Source organism: Liolophura sinensis, chromosome 12 (assembly GCF_032854445.1).
Source record: "Liolophura sinensis isolate JHLJ2023 chromosome 12, CUHK_Ljap_v2, whole genome shotgun sequence".
NCBI lineage: Eukaryota > Metazoa > Mollusca > Polyplacophora > Chitonida > Chitonidae > Liolophura > Liolophura sinensis.
The window spans coordinates 728,773-738,261 of NC_088306.1; the positions used below are offsets into that span (position 1 = coordinate 728,773).

Below are 9,489 nucleotides of genomic sequence, written 5' to 3' on the forward strand. Positions count from 1 at the left end.
TGACTGGAGCGCAATGTACAGGTACCTTTACAAATGGCAATCTATACAAAGCAATGCTATCTTCTTACAAGACTAAACCATTACGTCAACTCCACATATTTTATACATACATGTGTGACAGCTACCAATGGGTAGTACAATATCAAAGCTTATCACATTACATGTACTGTTTAATGACAGCTATTGAATTCGTCTCCATGTTTGTTAATAGTGACTGTAAGTAAACACACAAACGCCGTACAAATTCCGTACTCCTAAATTTAATTCCAAAAGACTAAAAATTCTTCACAACAATTCATACCGCATTTCTACCAGTACCGCATTGTATCTACCATTTCTACAACATGCCGCATTCCTTTCCATATCAATAAAGTGGGAAGGTCTGGCAACAACAAGGGGATGGTCTTGGGTTTCCCCGGGCTCTGCTCGGTTTCCTCATACCATAATGGGAGGGATGGGATGTCCTATCAGGGAGATATCCTTGAGTATGGCATATAGCAGTAGCAATAAATACTACATGTGAATGAAGTATAAAAATATTTATTACCAAATAATTGGTCAATCACAATGTTTAGAACAACAAGTTGGTAACATATGTGTTCATTTTTAATGAAGACTTTATCTTTTTTATTGTAATCAATATCAAAATTTCTAAAAATTATTCAAATAATAACAGTTCATGAACTCAACACCAAGTTCTTTACGATATTAATACTGGGGGTCGCTGAACTAGAGATTGTTCATCCTGACATCCTTGACAACCCTGGAGTTCCATTTTGTACATGAATCCAGGCCAGTCACGGATCAGTGACCACTGGAAGTAAGGCAGGTGGGGGAATCAATTAAAGACGTGGGGCGTCACCTTACAGAATTCAAACCTCCATAAAAAGACACTGGCATATATAAACAGTAATGTCTCTTATGCTCAGGCTTGTAAGTGTACACTTGAATTTGTGTGCCCAGTGATAGCGCAGGATTGCAAAGGAAGTCATTCCTGACGGTGCTTGCAGCCAGAGTAGCCTCTCACAATGATGGTCTCAACTTCAAGCCTATCACTTCCACATGTAAACAGATATTTTGCATTAGAAAACTGATACCATTCCAGCCGACGTTTGTTTTATCATCCTGTTCAGATGGCTGTAATAGTCAGGCTGTACATGTACAATGTACTTTGTGGTCTCCAAAACATTACTGACATCACCCTCATGGTTACCCATACAAAGCCATACGGGGACATATCTACAGCCATTTTAGTTCTGGAAAACATTTGGCCTCCCAAAATGACATGACTGAAGGGTGGCCAAAATAAACGAGCTGTATTAAACTAAGAAGTACACTCAACAAAATATGGTTTAATATTTGGTTGGTGTTTTGCGCTATGCTCAAGAATATTTCACTTAATCGATGGTGGCCCGCATCACGATGAGAGGACAAGTATAGGGTAAAAGTGTGTTCTTGTTTACAAAAATCTTGAGCTCTAATACATATTAAAGCATTCAAAATTTTAAAAATCTTACCCTAATCCTTCTAATTTTTTGGACACCTGGTCTGCTCTTTTTAGCCAATATACCGGTTATTGTAGCTGGGATATTTAGTTACTTTTTTCACATGGTCAATCCATCCAATCTTCTTATATTTACTTTTCTCACAAACTGTAAGAGAAATGAAATTCTTTGCCTTTAATTACCAATATGTGTCCAAAAAAATTGGAAGAATTAGAGTGATCTGCATTAATCCCTGTCCAGTGTCAAGCTTACATATTAGACTTGTGAGAGGATTCAAGGTCTTGTACCCACTGATGTCACCGATAATCACTGTTTCACCACACAGGTAAGATGAAAAAGCCTTACCTGTCGTTAGCTGGGTTTTTTTCCAGCCATTATACTTTGCGACTATATATACCTGTGAGAAACTACAACTACACGTACATGTATGTTACCACAGCTTTTTAAAAACTGTACGTCTTTTCAGGTGTGATAAACCATACGTCTTACACACTGTGATCAACTAATTATAAATTACAGGTGACATTCGATAACACCCATTTTATACCAGTAGAGGTAACTACAGTATGCCATTTTCAAACCCTAGAAACAGGTGTACTGTAGGTATTGGTGTTAACAACAAAATAAATGAAAGTTACCACAGGGATCCACTCTGGAGTGATCCCTGCAAAGAAAAAAAAGGCAAAGATTTAAAAATCAATGCAAACCTGAAGCAGCTTTTGATGAACCCCGGCTTTCTTTCTTGTCACACACCAGCAGACTAAGGTTTCAGACCACAGGCGTATACCTGAAGTTTGAACACCTGTCTACATGTACATGTAGGTTACATCAGGTTTTGGTCCCTAGACATTACCTAATCAAACAGTCTTCAGCTCATAGGTAAAAACAAAGGTCATCCGAGTCTACAGGTGACATCAAACCCCTGTCTGATAAGGAGATTCCCACCAGACCAGCATGACATCTAAGTAGGCGCTGTGAAATGCACCGCTGTTTGGTTACCACAAAGGTTACACCTTTACAGCTGACTGACGAACAGGACATCGCAAGCATTCTCACCTTGTAAAGCTGTGTGCAGTGCTAGTCAGGCCTTTCCAAATTTTCAACTATGGTTTTACTTGTATATGTAGAAATACAGGTGATCTTTTCAGGGCTTTTTTTTTTTTTTTTTGACTTTTTGACATCTACACTTGGAAACAAGGTTGCCTTATCATTAGCACACTTGTAACCGACCTGTAACATCTGTAACATGCGACTGGATTATCACTAACTTTGTAACAGGCTTCTAGCACACCACTGACCCACCAATAGCGCATAAGCAGCAGGCTTGTAGCCTGCTACTGGCTTACCACTAGTCAAGTAGCACACTGGTGCTAACAGGCTTTCACCCTGCTAATGGCGTACCACTGGTGAACTGGCACACTTGTACCAGGCTTCCAGCATGCTACTGATTTACCACTACTTGTCACCTACATGCAGACAGCATACACTATTGTTCACCACTTGGCCCCAGTTGCGTGTATCTTTTTAATACTGGTCTGTCTTTCTCTATCTCTAGCCTGCCTGGTACTGCCCAAACACTTCTAAGAAATGGATTAGCAGCCATAACCTAGTGACATACTTGTTATATCTCTACTGGAGTAACATTATCTAAACCTTGTTCACCTTGCAACTGTAGTCTTATGGCTTAGTACTAAGATCAGTATAAAATAGCACATAAATATTCCCTATAACCATGTAGCAAATTTCTTAATTGTGTCACTACAAAACATTTTTTTTTTTCACTAATCTGTCCAAGTAAAGCTAAAAATGTCAAAGTCCATACACCACATACACCCAAACAAACCCTTGACAAAATCTGTAAAAAATACTGAATCATCAAAAGGGTTGTCGGATTCAGTTAAACACAATGTCCTAATCTACCAAATTTGTGATTTGCTAGCCTTGATCAGTCGGCCAGGAATTCCAGATCCAAAATTCTTCCCGTCTACGAATCAACTTCACTTCCGACCAGACGGTGATAACTAAACTTAACATGCAAGTAAGCATGAAAGAGAAACTAAACTGATTTTTTGGAGTTAATTTACATTCCACACAAAGGGTATTTTCATTGGTTAAATCAGACAGCCATCTTTGATCAGCATGTCACCAAAGCCAATAAAAAAACAACTTATAGTTTTAACCATGTTAAAGTTATTATCCCATACCTTTCAATAATGTGCTTTTCTGCTTCCTGTAATCAAACTTAAAAAAGAACTCATACAAACTACCATAGAGACATTCATAGCACAACTTGAGTCTGTTCACAGTTCGTTCATTTTTTTCATGGCTGTCAATCATCAAACTTTTCGAGCACTAAAGCACTTTTTATGTGGGATTTATGCATACAATTATTATGAAAACCACGCTAAAAATAATTTGTCTCTTTCACTGCAGATGCAAGCTTCATAAAACTTCATAAAACCCTTCACTAAACTGTGCCAATTATTTCTCTACAATATATACATGTAGTTCTCTCAGCAGGTTTCCACATGTTGGTTGAAGAGGTGGTTGAAAAAACATTTGGAGTAGTCAGTTTTGTTTAATATTTAGGTGTGCGTCAGTGATGTACTTATTTGGGCTCCAAGAAAATGTGACTAGTAAATTTATATCCCACGAAGCCAAATTCGGTATCACATAGGTCACTGCTCATGTTAAACACAAACATTTGAAGCAGTGCCTATACACATTTTGTGACATGACACAGCCTGACAAACTCTTCCATCATGATAGTACAACTATAACACTTGTATACAGGCTACATCCATATAACACGTGTATAAAGGCTACATCTATATAACACGTGTATAAAGGCTACAACTATATAACATGCGTATAAAGGCTACATCTATATAACACGCGTATAAAAGCTACATCTATATAACACTTGTATAAAGCCTACATCTATATGACACTTGTGTAAAGGCTACATCTATATAACACTTGTATAAAGCCTACATCTATATGACACTTGTGTAAAGGCTACATCTATATAACACTTGTATAAAGGCTACAGCCCTGATCCATTTACCCTAATTTCCAACATTTTCGTACATGAACGATCAACTTCCAGTGCAACTTACGCACATCTTTAATTTGATTTTGGAGGCAAAACTACATTGGTTGGATTAGCCAATTTCAGTGCTTCACAAAAAGTATAATTTCATCGGTCAACACGGAATAATGCCTTAACAATAAGACTGAATAAACACCTTGTAAATCATGTGGGGTGGTGGAAGGTGGAAGAATTACAGAACACGTAAAGGACAGACTCAGGCAGCCTGTACCTATAACCACTGACCCACTTGTCACAGATGACCACTGACCTCTGCACACCTAGGCGTCAATTTCATCTTCAAACAGGTCACCAGATTAACACATACACTGTAATCCAGGTTAATCCTTCAGACACTGGATTAACCCCTGACCCTATGTAATACATACTGAATACCCTGTTGGACAGCATATTTCTGATCATCAAGCCTAAGGCAAACATAAAAAAATACATTATAAAACATTAATTATTTGAATTTTTCTTCAAACTTCTCTCCACATACATGTATATTTTAATTTAGCACTGCAAAATGTATGTGTAGAGAAAATAAAAAAGGAAAATAAACAGCAGCTTTAAGAAAGAAGTTCAGAGAAGTAGATCTCTTCTAACTTTGTTCAAAAATGGCGTCATCTTAGCTATGTATACTCGATACCCGTACAGTGCCACAATAGCCTCTGATTTAAAGGAAATTGAAAAGTCCCAGACAAAATTAGATAACAGCTATGCCAGAGATTTTCGGCCGAAAATCCATATTTGCTAATCAAATCCAATTTTCTGTATTTACCAAAAATAGCTTAAGTTAATAACTTTCAATAAAATTTTCAGACTTGTACATGTGCCAGTTACAGTTTTCAAATGCTTCTTAAAGTTTGGAAAGGTTATACATGCACTGCGACTCGCTCACATTTTCGGAGCTTCTGGCCAACTTTGAACAGTAACACATGCACAGACAATGACGATATATATTGTGATAGGTGAATATTCACGCTATTCTTAACTTACAGCAAGCATTTTACTGGAGTAGTGCTGATTTTTCCCCCAAAAATCTCCAGTATAACCTCTTTAATTAGGTATATAAACAGTGAAATAAATCTTTTTTTTTTCCAGAGGGTTTATTTTCACCGATGACGTACCTCTCTACACTGTAATGTGTACATGAATCTATCCATCTGTAAATATGATGTACACAAATTTTTCAACATTTTCGTATATGAAAGAGCAACTTCCAGTGCAATTTATGCTCATTGTTTATCTGATTTTGGAGCCAAAACTACATTGGTTGGATTGGCCAGTTTCAGGGCTTCACAAAAGGCATAATCTTATGAGTCTACACAGAATAATGCCCTCAAAATATGCTTGAATAAACACCTTGCAAACATGCGAAAAGCTTGAAGATTTACAGTCAATGTATCCTGAACTAAACTTGTCAATTACATAATTTGATATAACCATATAGGCTACAGTTGTAAGAGAGATAAATTGTCATTTTTATCAGTTAATACAAATTCAATTATCATTAATAATAAACAAGCTTCTGACTCTGAATCAGCATAGTGTAGTTTCTGATATGACAAGAGCTAGGTTATAATTAAAGCATTACATCATTAAAGTCTACAACCTACATGTACATGCACTGTGTGGGAATTTGTCAGGAATTGCTTGTAATGTTATGTTCAGACCAATGTTCAACACACATGGACTGTAATATTTATCTGCATATTTTAGGTGCTATACTGCAGAAATCAGCTATCACCTAAACAGATGGCCTGCTAGGATTTCATGGTATTCTACACTACTCTGCCTATTATCATGGCTCTCCCCTTAGATGGACAGTAACTCTCAATTTTATTTTATTTAGATATCATTTCCCAGTTTTCAGCGGAGAAAACATTTCATATGTCAGGTATCAGTGGCAAAGAACAGGAATCACTGCATCTGATCAGTAAGTGTTAGTTGAATAATCTACTGACATTTACTTTTTATTTCGTTGATTGTTATTTTACACCCTACCCAAGAACTGAATTGTTTTTACTTGGTGGACAGTTTGATGGGTGAAGAAAACCAGAGTACTGGCATATAAAGCCCCTGGTCCTTTGGCAAGTTAATGAAGAACTTTCCCACATGTAACATACAGTCTGGTACAGATGTGTACACCACACTGATGGGCATGCTTGGTCTTCAAGGAATGTTAGACTGTACTGCCATGTGCAAATGCTTTTTACTGTCACGAAGGCCCACACAAGCTGTGACAGCAAGAGAACCTACAACTTCCTAACTTCTCTGTCCAGGGCTTATCTCCTGTCATGAGTCAGCACTGTATGAACAGAAGTGGGATCAGGACAGGTAATTTTATTGGTTAAGGAATTTTGTAGACTGCAGTGATAGCCACACCTTGTCCAGTTTTAACAATCAATTGTTAACATTCAGGCCTCACTGAAATCTCCCAACAACAATGCCCAAAACAATGGCGTCATATAATTTATTGTGAATCATTGAATCAACAATCTAAAAACACTAGACGTGATTGTAGTACATTTTCGCGGTGCTGAGACATTGCCAGCAAGTCTAGCTTTCTTAATCCATATGGCTTTAGCATAAATAAATAAATAAACAAACAAATAAATAAATATAAGACAATGATTTAAATGCCATTGTTTCTCTGGTCTTCTGTGAATACCAATTAAATTATACTTTCTATAAATGCACCTACCTTAACTGAAAGACTACTCTATGTGCCAGCCTGATCTTGGCAGGCTATGGGCCCATAAATCTAACACTGATTACCATTATAACTGCCTGACAATCACAAGGTGTGTTTTCAGATAAAGTCGAGTACTGTGAATTACTGTAGATCTAAACAGCTAAATCAATAACTGCTATTAACTCATCAAGGTTCATGAAAAGTAAAATCGATTTTTATTCCGGCCTGCAATCGTGGTAATTATGAAACTTCGCCCCAAGGTGACAAACGGATGCACTGTCTGATAGATGATATGATATTGCATTTGTAATGTAGCATTCCGAAGATGACTTCATTCATTACTTCTTTGTGAACACAGTTCATTCAATGATCGCTGACAGAACAAGCCTACATATTTCACGATGATCATCAATCTCATTGGCCTAAAATCTAAAATGGCGGACGGGTCTTTTAAAGTGAGTCAACTTCACTCAGAATCATCGAAAAAAAAATACGCACAACAAAAACTAAACCCTGTGGAGCCGGTGACCTCAGCTTGATCGATAATCAAGGCCTGTGGTTGCACGTTACAAGCTGAGCTCTGCTATATGAGTAAGAGGTTAACTGCTACTGTTACAAAATGTTTCGCCCCTGAAGACGAAGTTGCTGTCAAGTTTGGAGAGGACGATTCGATGGGCACACCCATTTTTCAGCCGACTTCAGTTCACTGCCAAAAAGTTGCCGGTTTTCTTCAGGTCGGGTCGGCCCGGTAAAAGACACCGTGCACAGCGTAGGAATAAAATTCTGAGGTGGATCGAGAAGAAATGTCTTAACAATAAAAGCCTGCTTACCTGTAGGGTTAATTTGAGGACTCCTTCATTCATAGATAAACAAAACTACTTGAAGTTTTTAGAAGAATTCAGAAGTCACAAGAACGAGTATCCGACCATGAAAGATACACAGATTTTGGTGACGTCATCCACTTCTGTTCTCGGAGTGGGCGTCAACTTTGGGATGTGCCACTTTTACTTGTCTAGGGGGTGTTATTCTGATTATGAAAAAACGATGGGTCTTTTAGATTTGACATTTTGTTTCTTGTGGCGTTTAGAGCACACCTAGACGATTCTCAGTTTCTTTTTTAAGATTTGTATCATTAGCACGTAAACATTAGTACGTAATAGCACTGATGAGGGGTGATTATAATTCTGTTAAAATGGTTCTTCATTTTTGTCTAAAAATTAGGTACGCCGTTAAACCCCAAGCACTCACTCGATCACCCTAAAAATTAGCCTTCATAAATCAGTCAAGATTATAATCAAATGCAATAAATTAATTAACTTGTTGGAACAATTAAAGCAGGTGTTCTCATATATTATATGAATCAAATGGGAAAAGTGACATTCCTTTCATGTCGAGTACTGGTTAATGTATGTTTTTTATATAATTGAGACAGCCTTATGGGATCGTGTTAGATTAGGATAAACTTAGTCATGTTGACTTGTCATCACTTGTACCAATGGTACTGACACTTTCGAGAAGCTGGAGAAGTGTAAAGCTATCAGGCTATTATATTGTCCTTTTTCAGGTACAGTTTCCTGTAGCAAAAGAATTTCCAGTTCTCAAGCTAATGACCGGAAGAACGATTACTCTGTATCCACAATATGTCATTTTCCATACAAATACAATAAGCCTGTATACAGTTATCAATTAGTAACAGTAATCAGATGAAGTTAGTCATTAAGTTAGTCATTAAGCAGTAATGGGATTTTACAAGCAGATTAAAACCATAATATTCTTAATGAAGACAAATGCACAGAGCTTTGGCATAAAATGACCCATATATTGGCGTAAAAGATGTGTATAAAGACTGTATTTTTACAAGAGGCAATCTCTCAGCAGTATAAATTCAGCAATGATTTTTGTTGCAAGGCTGTATTTTTACTGCCATTCATTGCAAATATATACTGTGTTCAGTAATTGTAGGCCCTATTGTTGTGTGATAAGTGTGTATATGTGTCGTTTGATAGTCCTGCTTTGTTTATGCTGAATAAATTTAAGACAAACTTCTCAGCATCTTCTTATAAAGGAACAGGAAAAAAAAAACGTTTACATTTAGTTCGACTATAATCATAGATGTAGGATACTCTACCCTCTTGCTTTAATCAATATTCATCACTTGATTTAAAGACATAAAATACTGGAGTCTGTAATGT

General features: G+C 37.1%; 1 protein-coding gene across 1 annotated transcript in view; it reads right to left on the reverse strand.

Moving 5' to 3' along the window:
* LOC135479616 (myosin-VIIa-like) overlaps positions 1 to 8,220 on the reverse strand; it is a 105,992-nt gene extending 97,772 nt beyond the window's left edge. Inside the window, exon 1 of the mRNA XM_064759504.1 lies at positions 8,128 to 8,220. The gene's annotated coding sequence lies outside the window, so the exon portion shown is untranslated. The remainder of the gene's footprint in view (positions 1 to 8,127) is intronic.
* Positions 8,221 to 9,489: the final 1,269 nt, after the last annotated feature.